The 17,479-nt window shown below is 41.7% G+C and overlaps 1 protein-coding gene across 4 annotated transcripts in view; it reads left to right on the forward strand.

The window, feature by feature from the left end:
- Positions 1–17,479, forward strand: part of LOC134207675 (guanine nucleotide-releasing factor 2) — a 226,688-nt gene that overhangs the window by 96,539 nt on the left and 112,670 nt on the right. The gene's annotated exons all lie outside the window — the stretch shown is intronic.

Here is a 17,479-nt window from a genome sequence, read left to right on the forward strand (position 1 = left end):
AAATGGCCCTTCCCATTGTTTGGTCGAAAGTAATACGGTGAAAAGCCATTTGTTCGGATGCCGCTTGGTCGAATAGCACGGTAAACCGAATTCCATTGGGAATTGTAATGAACGTTTGTACAAAACGATTGTTGGGTCGAAAATAGTTTAACCAAAAATGTAATTTGACCAAGCGACATACAGTCGAAATGGACATTCAGCCGAGCTTGTAATTTGGCCATCAAAGTAGTTTGCCATAATAGGCCATTTGGCCGAATTGCTCGTTTGGTAGAAATGGTTGTTTTGCAGACCAAATGACATTTTCGGCGAAAACACTTTAGGCTAGATGGGCTTCGGCTAAACGGCTTGTTCGGTCAAGTGATGAATTTGCCAAACAACATTTGGCTTTCGGCCAAATGATCTTTTGCCAAACGACGCTTCTCCGTTCAAAAATTCAATTTCAACGAGAAATTTATCGGAATTTGGACTCGAAGTTCTGCTTAGTTTTTTCAAGGAAATCATTGGTACATATTTTCACGAAAAATTCAGTGGACTTACAACGTGATAAGTTGGGGATATCTATCTGGAAATTCTACGAACTTCTTTGAATTTGAATCGGCGTGGAAAATTATAGATCAGCGGCGTGACAAAAACCTAACCGGCAACGCGCCGATGCAAAATTGACGGTGGCGGCGACGTGGCGCGCAAATCTTCGTGAAAATTGTAAAAACAAGTTCGACCTATTCATGGTAGCGAAGCAGCAATGGAGTTGGAGTCCAGTTCAGTGAAGAGGCAGAAGGCAGGATTCGCTTCCTTACTGATAAACGCGAGCAGATGATGAGTCCATCCAGAGCCAGTAAAGAGGCTGAAGGGAAGATTTGCTTGGTGAATGCAAAGAAGGTGCTGGAGAAGACCAAGGGCTGGTCAGTATGTTCGGTGAGCATAAAACAACAACCACGGGTCTGTTATTGTGGATTTGCTTGATATTAATATTGATGTCTTCTAAAACTTAATTTTAATGATAACAAATATTTAGTTAATTGAAATCGATTTTTCAATATTATAGTCGCGGAACTCTATGAATCTAACTACCCTACTAAAACACGTGCTCATTCTTGTTTCCGCCAGAAATGCGAATGAAAAAAGGACGTGGTCGCCGGTAAACAAATATTCGCTCTTTCACTCAGCTTGCGGGTTAGAATTTTTTGACGTTTATTTAGTCTCGCTCAAACCAACTGGTGTTGGTGATGAAATCAAACATGCACTACAACATGATGCATAAATTATGGCAAATTGAAGCTTGTTGAAGCATAATTTGTCGAAATAATTTAAATGACTACAGCGCCACTAGCGTTCTAGTATTCATGCTTCTACTACTTTAACGAACACTTGGTGGAACGGCTGCTCTATCTAACCGACCGTGTCCAGCTAGCAAATAAATGCGCAATACATGTGCTTCGACTACGTTCACAAGACATATGACTGTAAGGGACCTGATCGAAATAGCCTAGGCCGGAAGTGTGGAGTAGTGGGTCACAAAGCTCGCACCTGTCAGGTTGTACCGAGGTGTTTGATCTGTGCGTAGACAACAAACACCTATTCGGCATCCAGATGGACTCGGGCAAGCAAGTAGCTCGTTTAAATTTAAACCATTGGGAGGCAACAACAGTCGATCCATGAGAATAAGACTGGTAAGACGTTCACCTCAATTCGGGAGACTACTTAATTACAATACACAGTCAAAGATATTAGTCATTAATAGGCTTTTACTGTGATCGTGTTGTTCTTCTCCCACAATCAATTACATAAATCGTCAAAAAATGCACATATTGCGTTCTTCTATATTCACGACGCTTTTTTAAATTGTCTGACATTCTAAGATGGCCTAATATTCTTCAATGCAATGCTCTTTCGTCCCTGCTTTTCCTTTAAGGGGTATCTGCTCTTGTAATTCATAACATGTACCCATATTAGTAACAACCGAAAAAAAATGGGGCGCAAATTAATTTATTTCTTATTATTGTGATGTTATTAATCGTGAGCACGCATGATAACAAAAAAAACTACACTGTTAGAGTCGAAATCGTTCCTTGTGTAAATATCATTAATTTCGGAGCATGTAATTAATAAAAAAAAAAAACAAATAGTCAAGAACAAGCGCGCCTTTGGTAGCCATTCCTGTCATGACTACTGTGGTCTCTCCAGCTCCATCTGTAGTCGCTCGGTCAGCAAAAAACGCCAGTTTCCCTCCTAGGTAACAGAAATTGGTATACGTCTGGCCGAAGCCAGAGATACTGCTCCCGTTTTCAAAATATTGGATGGTTCCAGCACAACACGTTTTGGCAGCCTCGGTTTTCGCGAATGGTTCCAGCACAACACATTTTGGCAGCCTCGCGGTTTTCAGCATAACATTCTGTATTTAATTCTACAAGAACTGAATGAGTATTATTGTTCTTGATCGTAAATTGTACCGTCCAACTGTAAATCACTGTTTTTGGATGTTTCTGCATACATTTTTCCATATAAACTTTCAACGAGTTTAGCACCGCCCAAATGTTGACCGATTTGGATGCAATTTTGTCCAGAGCATCAGGGCACCAAATAGAACCGAATAAGAGGGCGGCCCATCAAAATATTTGAAAAAGTGTTTTTTTAACCACCCTAATCAATAGTGTTCTATTATTATGTGTAACACCAACAGATATCGATGAATAGCAACAGGTTTAAACCAACCAGTTCAACAGTTTTGATTTTTCGTCTAATTAGCTTTAACTGTCATTCCTGTCATTATGACCTGGAAAAGTACTATTCTACGGAATGGAGTAAGAGATCCTCTTTTCCAACAGAACGCATTTTCTTGGTATAAGGCAAACAGAGGAGATGATGCCTTGTTTAAATGAACGAATGTGCCCGGTATAAGGCAGACAGAGAAGATGATGCTTTCTTTAAATGGACACGTTTGCCCGGTATAATGCAGACAGAGGAGATGATGCCTTCTTTAAATGGACGGGTTTGCCCGGTATAAAGCAAACAGAGGAAATAATGCCTTGTTTAAATGGACGGCTTTTTCCCGGTATAAGGCACACATAGGAAATAATGCCTTGTTTAAATGAACACGTTTGTCCGGTATAAGGCAGACAGAAGAGATGATACCGCGATAAGGCACACAGAGGAATTACTGCTTTTTTAAAAGTAACGTCTGTTCGATAGAAGGCGAAACGAGATGATGCCTTCTTTAAGTCAACGCAACTTCCCGAAGACAAACAAGATCTCCCTTTCTCTCACTCTCATACACACACACACACACAATTACTCACTCTCTTAACCACTCTTACTCACTCATCCACTTTTACTCACTCATTCACTCTCAATCATTCGCTCTCTCTTGCTCGATCACTCTTAATCATTTACTGTTATTCGCTCGCTCACTCACTCTTACTCGCTCACTCACACACTCACTCTTACTCACTCACTTAATCACTCACTCTTACTCACCCATTCACCCACTCGTCGATTCTGAGATTTAGACCACGCTTCATCCAGAATCCGTTACTTTTACTACAGCGACCAAGGAACAACTTCAACCTTATTGCCCTAGTAGCCATGCTGATATGGACCGCAATTGCCTCCAACTCTCTGCATTGTGCATGAAAACGTGCTGCATAATCTCTCCCTGCCATTCAGGAGTCTTGAAGAGTGCCATACGAAGTGGAACGGGATCTTACGGAGTAAGAATATTTAATTCCATACTGCATTGAAACAGTTTCAGTTCCAATTATTGTTCATTCATATGAATTATAATTGAAGTACAAACTTGAAATAATGACTAATTCGGGGTACTGGCTCATCCGGGGTAGTGTCCCATTAGGGGTAATGGCATTCGGGGTAGTGACTAATTCGGAGTTGTGGCGTTCGGGGTAGTGGCCTTCGGGGTAATAGAATTAAGGGTAATGGAATTATGGGTAGTGTCGTAGAGTCGATTACCATTCCCAGCGGCTTTTCCCTGCTCCAAAATAAAATAAATAAATAAAAAAAAAGAACGTCTGGATTTTTTGGATTTTTCCGTCCAATCCATTGCAATATCTTGGTCTTCGTATTTCACATGATTTTCCCCCTTAATAATAATATTTCATTGAAGTGTTGATAGTTGGTAGGTGCGGCGTATCACTCTGATTGTTTTGTGGCATCTATACCGATTTCAGATCATAAATTGCTTCCAAACATAACCTACAGGGTTTTTAGAGGATTCAAATAATGAAATAAACATGTGGATTCGTAAGAATGTTCCCACAACAGTACACAAAATCTTTTGCATTGCAAATTGCTCGAGGTTGTGGGTTCGAGTCCCATCTGATGGAAAGTGGACCTCCAATACATTTTTCAAATCAATATCTTCCACATAATGTACATATTCGCAAAGTAATAGGCCAAATCATCTTCCGGCGTCTGTCATGCGTAAAAATAAGTTTTCAATGCCGCTTGACAATGCTTCAAATGCGTGAATTTCAGGTCCAAACGCATCACCTTCCTATCTTATCTTCAAAGCGATATATGTATAATGGAATCGACCGCGTAGATCTAGGGAAAATCTGGGAGGACTGTGCGCCAAATTCTGGAGAACACTCTAAACTTTCCTTGAACTAGGACAAGATAAAGGACTTTCGTGTTTATAGTACATTATTGCGCTCAAAGTAATCATGCTGATAGTCGTAGATGTAACAGTTTGTGTACGATTTTCAACAGATCCTATCAATTGGTTTACTTTAAGGATGTCAATCTACCAGAAAACCTGCAAAGATGATGTTCACTTCGGTCGATACAAGAAAGGGTGGATTACGGTTTGTTTGAACGGTGGCACAACCAGATTGAGAAGCACTGAAACATTTCTCTTCTTTTTTTATACTGCCACATTGACTACTGGGACACTGCAGCGTTTCTATAGTTATTAACTTTGAGGAATCTCTTTCAAATCAATTTTATGCATTCGTAACACTAGCCCTATTTGAAGAAATTTCCTAAACTACAAAAGAATTTATTTCGCTTTGTAATCATGGTTTGTACTGCGACGGAAGGTCTTTGATACACGGTTTAAAAATATTCATTATCCTCCCTACTCTACTGCTGTGCTGCTTCCTTCCAGTCATTACTTCCACTGTGCATGACATTTACTTCAGCTTCCCACTCGTACATATCAGTGTGGCGATATTACGAGAAATTTCGACAGCTGTTCGTGATTAGACTACACACTGAATTTTGGGTATCCTCTTATCAAACAACGAGGGGTATTCATTATATTTTTTTTTCAATTGCATATCAAGTAACATTTTTTCTCTCTTCTTTCCAGGTATGTGTTACAAATTCTCCTAATTCCAATATGATACTTCTTTCCAACGAGTGTAAGTATGGATTTTAAATTGCAAAAAAAAAAATCTCATCATCATAATAGCTTCTAGCCTTGGATGCCATCCAGGGCCCGGGACCATCCAAGCACAATCTCCGTCGGAATCGATTCGCAGCACGAAAGCTAATATTTTCCTATCTCTGTTCCATGATCATTTTCGTCGCGTTCGCATCGCAACAGTTTAATGTGGCCGCCACCGGTACCACCGGCCACCACCATCGACCGTACCCTTTGTCTCATTGGATACCCATTTTCATTGGGCACACTGGGATAGAATCCTACGTTACATTCGTTTTATTCTTGCTATTTGTCAAACTAGCTCAGTTGAATTTTGGCCCTGTTGATTTTGAGAGTAATAAATTTTAAATAGTTAAAATGGAACAGTAAACGTTAGATTGAAAAATGAAGTTTTCAAAAGAAATATGAAGGTAGAATAAACGAATAGGAACACATAAATATGTATGTACAGTACATAAAATAAGATTATAAATTAGAAGTATTGCAATTGGTAGAGCGCCGTATTCCAAAGAAACAAGGAATCATTAATTAGTAATATTTGTCTAACATTTCTCTTTTTTCTAATTCCGAGCTTCCGCGAAGCTGTGCAATATATTTCATTCAGTTTCATACTTGACATAACAGGGTCAGTTTAATAAACGTAATAATTATTATAAACGTTTATCAACTAGTTTTAAAGTTAAAGAGTGCCTTTCAAATGCTTTCTGGTACGCAGAATGCTAGAGAATTTGTCCAACCTATCCATTGCTCTCACTCAGTGTGCGGCGGTCGGTCGCGGAGAGTAAAAAATAAAACACAATATTATCGATTTGTTCGCGCGCGCTTTTATGATTGTGAACGGCCACCTTCTCATCTCATTCCGATTCCCGGGGACTCGGCTCGGGTCGCTTGATAACCCCCCTTTTGTTCCGCACCGACTGCGGTAGGTTGGGTTGGGCGTGCGAACGGAACGAGGTTCGCTTAGAGCTTTATACTGTTACTACTAGGAGCGTTGATGGTGGTGTTGTGATTGCGACGCATTTAGCACCTATCTTTTAGTTTAGTACCCTTCAGCGTGGCTCTGGAGTGTACGTACGTACGCGGTGCTGCAGAGCGACAATTGCCAGACAAAAGGGAGAACAACTGCTGCAAGTGCAGCTCCAGCTCCACACTCGGTCGATAGACACCTTTCTTCTTCGGTTGGATTCGGTTTATACAGGAGCTTGGAACAGATGTGAAAGAATGGGAACCGTTGATGGAGGTTAGTTTGATTCTCATCGCTAAATAATCGAATCTGTTTTGGTTTTGAATAGATGAAGGTTAGAAAATAGAAAAATGTCTCTCTATGTCAATATGCTATTTGTGCAAAACCCTCCAACATTTATGTTATGCTATGGTAATCGTAGTCTTTAGCTTAAACTGAACCGACGCGGCCGAGAATTTAGACCAATCTCGACTTGTGCCAACAAGTTCAGCATATCCTCGTAAACAAGGTTGACATTGACGCCTACCTTCAGCAGATGTTTTTTTTGCCAATTTAACTGCGGCCTCCCAGCTCGACGTGGACCGCCTTGATCAAGAAAAGGACGCCTTCGGAGAACCACGATTTTGAACTGCTGTCTTTACGCAAAATGATCCACAGTAATCGATGCCGCAAACAGGCGCGTTGTCGACACTCGCGGTGCCGGCAGATCGGCTGTACTCTGCTGGATTAGAGTGGACTTGGATCGGAAACAAGTGTGGCTTTGGTGAAAGCCGGACTTGACAAGATTTCTGCTGCTAAGAAGAACTTCTGGCTGAGAGTGGCTAGCAGGAGTTGAGGCTCTGCGTGCGTTAGACTAACGTCATAACTGCTAGCAGAGCAGACCGCGGATGTTTGGTGGACTGAAATATCGGGTGCTTGTTTGCGACGAATATTATGTAGACGAGCACCAATGCGAAGAGTACCATTTTCATCCAACACCGGTTTCAGCTACTTTAGCGATGATAACTTTGCTACACGTTTGCTATTCGCGCCATTCGAACTGCACAGCAAATATTACAATCTGCGCTGAACAGTAGAGCAATTGTTCAGCGTCGTGGAGCTCAGAAGTGGTAAGTGGCACGATGGAATGACTCGGCCACTTAATCCGCTTGTGCATTGCCACAGTCGGTGCCCTACGCCCTTCTTCAGGCGCTGCCGGGGAGATCTCTTGATAGATGACCGCATTGGGTCAACATTGAGGTGACAGTTAATGGTACCCTTTGGGTACTGAATAGTAGCACCGATTGGCAACGAGGAACTTGGAGCGTGGTGTGGAACTGCTTCCACTCGTGTTGTAGCTGACCCGGCAATGAAGAATCCCCCTCGCAGATAACACCGCCATTATTCAATGCCCATAGACACTGCATGGAGAGATTTGCCTTTGTGATGTCCGGGCCCATCAGGCCCAGTGGGTCGCAGATTCTAGCGATGTACGACTTCACCTTCCACTTAGTTAAGATGACCGCCGGGAGAGATATGCGGCAGCGGCAGAGACATGATGGCGAAGCGCTTTGGCGGATTCCACTTCATCAGTGCCGGACAACAGATAATCGATTCAGAAATATTCTAATACGGGATCAACAGCAGCGGGATACAACTCCGAATGATCGATGGCAATCTGCTGAAGTTTCTTCGTTCCATCTTGTTGAAGTCTGCTACTATGGCAGAACGTTGTGTCCGGAACTTCGTGTAGATGGAATAGAGGTCTGGACGATAGATAAAAAAAAGTGTCGTTCAAGGAATAGCTAGACAAGGTCTTGCATGACGCGTCATAAACTACCCTCACTTTCGTGGTCATGCTGGATTCCTTAAGACGACGTTGTGCGGAATGTAGCAGTGTTCGACTCGACCATCTACCATGTGACCAGGGTACTGCGGTTCGTTCTTATACAATTCTTGTATATGCCAAGTTCTTATTCAATACCTGTATGTGAATAATGCCGAACTGTACTAAAATCTGATATTTTCCTGTTGGATGCAGGATCTATATATAGTCGTCGTTCCAAGCGTGGTTCCTCACGATCAAGATTCATCAGCAATCGATCTTGATTCCCCAAGAACCTTTTCAAGAAACTCAGAGTGAATGCGGTTCGAAAAGATATGGTCTACCCGATGAAAATCATCTTCGTTGATAAATGTAGCAGCAGGTTGGCATTAAACGTCGAATATTATAAATGAGATGATAGCGATCAATGGAGACTACCTCTTCCAAAGCTGTAATGACCACTCATTTGGTCATGAAGGTGTCGTTGAAAAATACGGGTATACGGTTCTAAATCCTCGGAGTTCTGGTATTAGATGCGTAGCGAACTAAGCATCGTCGAAGTATCAGCAAAGCAAACTGCATGATTTCGACCTTACTTGACTAATAACACAGGTCATGTTGAATATTTGTTGATTATGATTTTGAAACTTGATTTATCAAAAAAGACAGTTTGGGATAGTTTCAACCTAGCCCTTTTAAAATAGAAATTCTCCAACGTTTGATCGCTGGCACTGTCAGAACGTTGTCATTCAACACCCTCTCCCGGTTTGTTATTGTGCTTTATTTTTCGGTTAATTGAGATCATTTAGCATGTCATGATGTATGGTAGTAGATGATATGGTAGCAAGTATCGTGAATTGCTTGAGCTTGTTGTTTTTCTGCTTGGGTTTTGTAAATCGGGGCCTTCCTTAGCCGTGCGGTAAGATGCGCAGCTACTAAGCAAGTCCATGTTGAAGGTGATTGGGTTCGATTCCCGGTCCGGTCTTGGAAATTTTTGGGTTGGAAATTTTCAACTTTCCTGGGCATAAAAGTATCATTGTGTTAGTAGAAGTGCTTATCGAGGCGCAAAGTCCCAGAGGAGGTTGTAATACCAATAAGAAGAAAAAAACGAAATCAAAAGATTTTAGGTGAAGAAAGCAACTTGCATCCATATCGTACTTGCCTGGATATCGAGAACAGAAGTCTCTTTTCCCGGAATATCGAACACAGAACGGGAACGATTGATGATCAATGGAAGGCTCGACTGTTATGATCAAATATGAGGCTTACTTCATACTGGCAACAAGTGTGCGTTCCGGGTTGATTGATCCCTGCGATCCATTTGGAGGTGATACAGGGGTTGGACAGAATGATCGGGACAGGCATTTTTTTTTCAAAATTCAAATTCCTCCGGAAGTTCCTCCAAGAATTCCCCCGGAAGTTTCTCCAAGAATTCCCCCGGAAGCTCCACCAGGAATTCCCCCGGAAGTTCCTCCAGGAATTCCCCTCGGAATTCTTCCGAGAATTGCTACAGGCATTCATCCGGAAATTGCTCCGAAAGTTCCTCCGGGCATTCTTCCGGAATTTCCTTTTCCGTTCCTACAAGAATTCCCCCGGAAGCTCCCCCAGGAATTCTCCCGGAAGTTCCTCCAGGAATTCCCCTCGGAATTCTTCCGAGAATTGCTCCAGATGTTCCTACAGGCGTTCATCCGGACATTGCTCCGCCAGCTCATACGGGCACTCTTCCGGAATTTACTTTTCCGTTCCTACAAGCCTTCCCCCGGAAGCTCCCCCAGGAATTCTCCCGGAAGTTCCTCCAGGAATTCCCCTCGGAATTCTGCCGGGAATTGCTCCAGATGTTCCTACAGGCATTCATCCGGAAATTGCTCCGAAAGTTCCTCCGGGAATTCTTCCGGAATTTCCTTTTCCGTTCCTACAAGAATTCCCCCGGAAGTTTCTCCAAGAATTCCCCTGGAAGCTCCACCAGGAATTCCCCCGGAAGTTCCTCCAAGAATTCCCCTCGGAATTCTTCCGAGAATTGTTCCAGATGTTCCTACAGATTTTCCGGGAATTCTTCCAAGAACCCCTCCAGGAATTCCCACAGTGATTTCTCTGGAAGTACTACCGGAATTTTTTCCGGGAGTTCTTCTAGGAATTCTTGTGTGTTTCTCCCCGAGTTTCTCCAAAATTCATCCGGGAATTCCACCAGAACTTCCTCTGGGAACTCCTTCATGATTTCATTTGGAAATGCCTCCGGATATTCCTCCACGAATTCCTTCGGAAGTTTCTTCGCGAATTCGTCCAAAAAAACTCCTCCGCGAATCCTTTCGGTAGTTCCCCAGGGGTTTCCTCCGGATCCTCCTGGAATTACTTCGTGTTTTTTTTCTCGTAAATCCTGCTGATTTTTTTTTTTTGTACATGGAAATCCCTTTAGAAATTTTAACAGTTACTTCCCCAGAAATCCCAACAGTAATTCCAAAATAATCCTATCGAAATTTTCTCTAGAAGTTACTTTAAAAAACTCTTGGTAATTTCTATAGTTCATTTCATTCATTTATTTAGTCTACATCTAAACAGATAACACTGAATCAACAATTTGACGCCACAATACACGGTTCGAGGCCGCATCTCTCCATCCTCGAATACGCTCCACGCTCGCCAAGTCGTTTTGCACCTGGTCTGCCCATCTCGCTCGCTGCGCTCCACGTCGTCTCGTCCCTGCCGAATTGGAAGCGAACACCATCTTTGCAGGGTTGCTGTCCGGCATTCTTGCAACATGCCCTGCCCATCGTACCCTTTCGGCTTTAGCTACCTTCTGGATACTGGGTTCGCCGTAGAGCTGGGCGAGCTCATGGTTCATTCTTCGCCGCCACACATCTTCTTCTTGCACACCGCCAAAGATGGTCCTAAGCACCCGTCTCTCGAATACTCCCAGTGCTTGTAAGTCCTCCTCGAGCATTGTCCATGTTTCATGTCCGTAGATGACAACCGGTCTTATTAGCGTCTTGCACATGACGCATTTGGTGCGGTGGCGAATTTTTGTTGACCGCAGTTTCTTCTGGAGCCCGTCGTAGGCCCGACTTCCACAGATGATGCGCCTTCGTATTTTACGACTGCATTGTTATCAGCCGTTAGCAAGGATCCGAGGTAGACGAATTCCTCGACCACCTCGAAGGTATCCCCGTTTATCGTAACACTGCTTCCCAGGCGGGCCCTGTCGCGTTCGGTTCCGCCCACAAGCATGTACTTTGTCTTTGACGCATTCACCACCAGTCCAACTTTTGCTGCTTCACGCTTCAGGCGGGTGTACAGTTCTGTCACCTTTGAAAATGTTCGGCCGACAATGTCCATGTCATCCGCGAAACAAATAAATTGACTGGATCTGTTGAAAATCGTACCCCGGCTGTTACACCCGGCTCTCCGCATGACACCTTCTAGCGCAATGTTGAACAACAGGCACGAAAGTCCATCACCATGTCTTAGTCCCTGGCGCGATTCAAACGAACTGGAGTGTTCGCCCGAAATCTTCAAACAGTTTTGCACACCATCCACCGTTGCTTTGATCAGTCTGGTAAGCTTCCCAGGGAAGCTGTTCTCGTCCATAATTTTCCATAGCTCTACGCGGTCTATACTGTCGTATGCCGCCTTGAAATCAACGAATAGATGGTGCGTTGGGACCTGGTATTCACGGCATTTTTTAAGTATTTGCCGTACAGTAAAGATCTGGTCCGTTGTCGAGCGGCCGTCAACGAAGCCGGCTTGATAACTTCCCACGAACTCATTCGCTAATGGTGACAGACGACGGAAGATGATCTGGGATATCACTTTGTAGGCGGCATTAAGGATGGTGATCGCTCGAAAGTTCTCACACTCCAGCTTGTCGCCTTTCTTGTAGATGGGGCATATAACCCCTTCCTTCCACTCCTTCGGTAGCTGTTCAGTTTCCCAGATTCTGACTATCAATTTGTACAGGCAATTTCTATAGTAGTCGTCTGAATATTTCTACAGGTACTCGAAAACTTTCCAGATAAACATTAGAAGATTTTCTCTGGTAAATCTCTCCAGGAATTCCTCCGGATTGTCTTAAACAAATTTTCCCTTTAAATTCTTCGAGATATTCACACGCTTTTTATCCACGAAGTCCTTCAGAAATTTCTCCAGAAATCCCTCATTCCCTCGGAAACTTCTCATATATTGCATCCGGAAATTCGTTTCGATAATCCCCCAAAAAATCTTCGAGTTGTTTCCCAGGAACTGCTCTGCGAGCCTCCTCTTCAATGAAAAATTCCAGAACGAATTGTTGTGGGAAACTCACAATAAGCTCCTGAGAGATTTTTCGTATATGCTAGTGCAATGGTGGGCATGGAAAAGCTTTCAATTAATATCTGAGGAAATGCGAAAAGAATACTAAGTTGAAAAGCCTAGCTACGCTCCAGTTGAAATGTAGAGCCATATAAAAAGAAGAATAATTTGATTTGCGACGGATGGTTTTGACCTACAGACCAAATTTGTAGAAAACGATAACTCTCTTAATTTTACGTATTGTAAAAATACAACAAGTATTCCCATATACACTAGGTCTGCCAAGCGGATGAGTTATGTAATAATATGATCTGTGACAATACGGTTTTGGCCTCCTGAATGAATTTTTAGAAGGCGGAAACTTTCTAAATCTTACAGATTCCAATATATCCTACTAACATCATTTATTTATATCAAAATCACGACGTCTTAAGATCCAGAAATTTTATTTTTGGTTCTATCGGAGGTCTTAACGTCTCAGATAATTTTTGAAAGATGGGAAAATATGTGAGTCGCAAAATTGTTCAAATCGGTTTAATACCGGCTAGGTTTTATCGATTTTTTTATTCCTTTCTTTATTTGGTAGGCACTCTGTGTTACTTAATTGGAGTTTGGAGTTTGCTGTTGAAGTTTTAATTAATCAGAAATTACTTTCGTTTCTACTCGATTTGAAACACTTGGTTTTGAAAATAGTATTTTTAGACTCTAATAATTTAGGACAAAAAGAAATCCAACCCTACAGAGACCTAAACCTTCAAACGACGCGAACAAGTACGCAAGAACAGGAAGGCAAAACTAGTGTCTCAGTAGAAAAAAGCGCGGGATGAGGCGGAATTCGAGCAGCTGGAGCTGCAATTAGAGCAAACAGTAATGGAAAAATCATTCCGTCTGCGGGAGATTATACAAATGAAAAAGGGTGATCAAGACGACATCGGCAGTATAGAGTCATTGGAACGTTTAGCGAACAAAGATCGATAGAGAAGAGCGATAAATTCGTCGATGGTTGCCTCAGCGGACCAGGCTCAGGCGATTGGAACCAACACGGAACACCTTAAGATACCGAAACGTTATCAATTAGAGAATTCTTTAACCGGTGAAGTTGTCACTCGAGGTCAGTCATGCCCTTTTCATTCGGAGGTTTCCTTTTACGGAAATGGCTTTCTAATACCAAGGAGTTCTCGTACGGGACGGAGAATGTGCACAAACTACAGAAAAATGGCTTCAGCTAGACTAAAAACAGCTCTACTGAACGCGCGTTTGAATTATAACGGAACCTTAAACAAAGCCATTTTTATATCAAATAAAATTGAAAAGACGGTCGAATTTTTTCTCGACATATTGAAAATTTGACGAACAGTTTATCTTCTCTGGCCGAATCTTCAAACTATGTTAACTATGTAATTTAAATGCAGATCTCAAATTGTAAACTACGGCTCGTCCTAACTCACTGAAGCAACAGTTTGATCGATATTTTTCCGAGCTGGTTCAAGAAGATGCTTCCTTAGTTAGCAGCCCGTTTTTGTTTACATTGTTTGTGGTAGCCTCCCCGATGAAATCCAGAATGAATATTTGGATTTAGAATATTTGGCGGAATGGTTCTTCATGTCATGATTAATCCATTGAAATAAAAATTAGCCAGTTTTGGTGTGGAATATACGAAGCTTACCCAAGTAACCATGAAGCTATATATGCATGTAAAAAACACAGCACTAAAAGTTGACTTAAAGTGGAAAAGGGCAATTATAAGATCGAATTAATGGTTCATTACTTTGGCATGTTGAAATAAAGCACCAGTAATGCATCGCTGCATTCGTACTGCTGATTTAGAGTATCGTTGTCTGACAGTTGATAAATAAATGCAACAACACATCGTTAAAACAGATCTAATGCAATTAGCATTTAGCATGCCGATTTGTGATTGATATATGTGCAATATTGTAATGCTTGGTGTTACTTGGGTACTCCATATCGAAGCGACAAGCTTTCAATTGATAAGAAGCGTATCCCATATCAGCGTTCCAAGCTTCGGAGATTCTAATACCGTTGGCTTCTGCTTACTTATGCGAGATTGGATTTTCAACACATCTTCAGTTGAAGACCGAAACGAGAAGCATTGCATTAATTACAATTTGAGATCGGCTTTATTAGACATGTCGTATGTCGAAGCTGGTATAAAAAAATGCAAGTACAAGAAACACACTGATTGAATTACTGCTGAAGAATGCCATATTAGAATGATAAAAAATGACTTGAAAATATAGGTTTGTTCTTGATTTCAGCATGACATATACCACGTACACCGGGAGCGGGCCATTTGGCATAAAGTCATTTGGCATAACGCCATTTGGCATAAGGTCATTTGGCATAATGGTCATTTGGCATAACGGTCATTTGGCATAATGGACATTTGGTATAATTGTGACCAGCGTCAAAAGTGAGGGTCTTTTGGCATAACGGACATTTGGCATAATTTTTTTTTGCGTTCGTTAAATGGTGACTAACACAACTTACACCCGTCGATAACAATATTAAAAAGACATTATCCTCTCGTGGAAAGAATGCATTTGCAATGCAATGCAAAAGTAGACGCATGCCCGGATTAGAGCAATGATGGATGTAATCCCTTCTTTAAAAGTAGGCGTGTGGCCGGATTATGGCAACGGACGATATGATACCTTCTTTAAAAGTAGGCGTGTGGCCGTATTATGGCAATGAAAGATGTGATCCCTTCTTTTAAAGTAGGTGCTTGCCCGGATTATGCAAATTGAGGATATGATCTCTTCTTTAAAAGTAAGCGCTTGCCCGGATTAAGGTCATGGTGGATGCGATCCCTTCTTTAAAAGAAGGCGCTTGCCCGGATTTAGGCAATGGTGGATGTGATTCCTTCTTTAAAAAAAGGTGCTTGCCCGGATTGAGGCAATGGAGGATGTGATCCCTTCTTTAAAAGTAGGCGCATCCCCTGATTAAGGCTATGGTGGATGCGATCCCTTCTTTAAAAGTAGGCGCTTGCATGGATTATGGCAATGAAGGATGTGATCCCTTCTTTAAAAGTAGGCGCTTGCCCGGATTATGACAATGGTGGATGTGATTTCTTCTTAAAAAAAGGCGCTTGCCCGGATTGAGGCAATGGTGGTCTTTAAAAGTAGGCGCATGCCCTGATTAAGGCCATGGTGGATGCGATCCCTTCTTTAAAAATAGGCGCATGCATGGATTATGGCAATGGAGGATGTGATTCCTTCGTGAAAAGAAGGCGCTTGCCCGGATTGAGGCAATGGTGGATGTGATCCCTTCTTGCCTTGCCTTGCGCTTGCCCGGATTATGACAATGGTGGATGTGATTCTTTCTTTAAAAGAAGGCGCTTGCGCGGATTAAGGCAATGGTGGATGTGATCTCTTCTTTAAAAATAGGTGATTGCACGGATTATGGCAATGGAGGATTTGATTCGTTCTTTAAAAGTAGGCGCTTGCCCGGATTGAAGTAATGGTGGATGTAATCCCTTCTTTAAAAGTAGGTGTGTGGCCCGAATTGTGGCAATGGTGGATGTGATCCCTTCTTTAAAAGTAGGCCCTGATTGGTTTATGGCAATGGCGGATGTGACTTTTTTTTTGCGCTTGCCGGGAATAAATCAATGGTAGATGTGATCTCTTCCCCGAGTAGCACAATTCAGATTGATTTGGTTGCAGTAACTCATATATGACTTGGATGGTTTAAGTAACTCGTCTACGACAAGTATATTGTTTGAGTTTTTATAAAGTAAGATGCTTGCCCGGATTAAGGCAATGGTGGATTTGATCCAATCTTAAGGCGCATACCCGGATTGAAGCAATGATGGATGTGATCCCACCCTTCTGCCGTTTTTGTTATTTCGTTCTTCCGGAAAATGTCTACCATCAGTCTAAATTTTATCAGAAAACAGCCTCGACCTACTTTATCTACGCTAAACAATACATGAAATATCCCTTTCGCTTTCACAATTCAAAATTATGCCAAATGTCCGTTATGCCAAATGACCCACTTTTTTCTTGCAGTTCAAAATTATGCCAAATGTCCGTTATGCCAAATGATCATTATGCCAAATGACCTTATGCCAAATGACTTTATGCCAAATGACCCAGATCCCGTACATCGGCCCAATTTAATTCTATATGTCACTCTGACTTCAGAACATGTACTATGGTGGGCAAAAAAAAACTTTGATCACTGTCACAGCATGTACCGTTCTATCTAAACAGATCAGATAATTTTTTGGTTGAGCGTGTGTAGATCTTAAGGCGAGAGGAGTTTTCGTATTAGGATCTTCAACACATGCTGAACATGCACTTCAACTATTTGGTTCTATGGTTCACTCCCAAAGATTTTTTTCAAATACTCTAAAAACTTTAGAATGAGTTTAAACCTCAGAAAAGTTGATTCAGGAGCGAATTCGTTAACACTGTTAAATTTTGTAATTCTGAAATAATTCCTTAATGAATGTTCTGGATAAGGTCCAGTGGAAAGCGCTTGAACCTTTTATTCAAGGAAGGAACTTCTGACCAAATTCTATGAAGGCAAAAAATGTTTGGTGAAACAATATAGAAACCTTTAGTCTTTCATGTAAAGCATTCTAAAAAGTCTGAACTCTGCTAGACAAATACAGTTCTTCAACTGATATCGAATTTGGAACACAAACTAGAGAAATGAAAATTTGTGGTGAAAATTGAACTATTTTAAGTGAACCTAATTTCATTGAATATAGTCTGTTTCAGTACTATAATATATTCCCAACTAATTATTGAAGTTTTAGGGGAGACGGCCTTTAAATGTAGAGATGGCTTTGCCTTTCCTATCCCTTCTCATCAATTAAAAGAGTAATTTGCAAGGACTTGAGAAAAAAGAGTTGGCAAGGACTTGAACGTCCAAGCACTTGAAGTTTTCGAGCAACGCATGCTTAGGACTATCTTCGGTGGTGTTGAACACTCTAACATTCATCTACTCAGTGACTGAGTAACAATGTATTGCCCTCTCTTTTTTCCCATGGAAATTTTACTCAATT

The sequence above is a fragment of the Armigeres subalbatus genome, chromosome 1 (genome assembly GCF_024139115.2).
Source record: "Armigeres subalbatus isolate Guangzhou_Male chromosome 1, GZ_Asu_2, whole genome shotgun sequence".
Classification (NCBI taxonomy): domain Eukaryota; kingdom Metazoa; phylum Arthropoda; class Insecta; order Diptera; family Culicidae; genus Armigeres; species Armigeres subalbatus.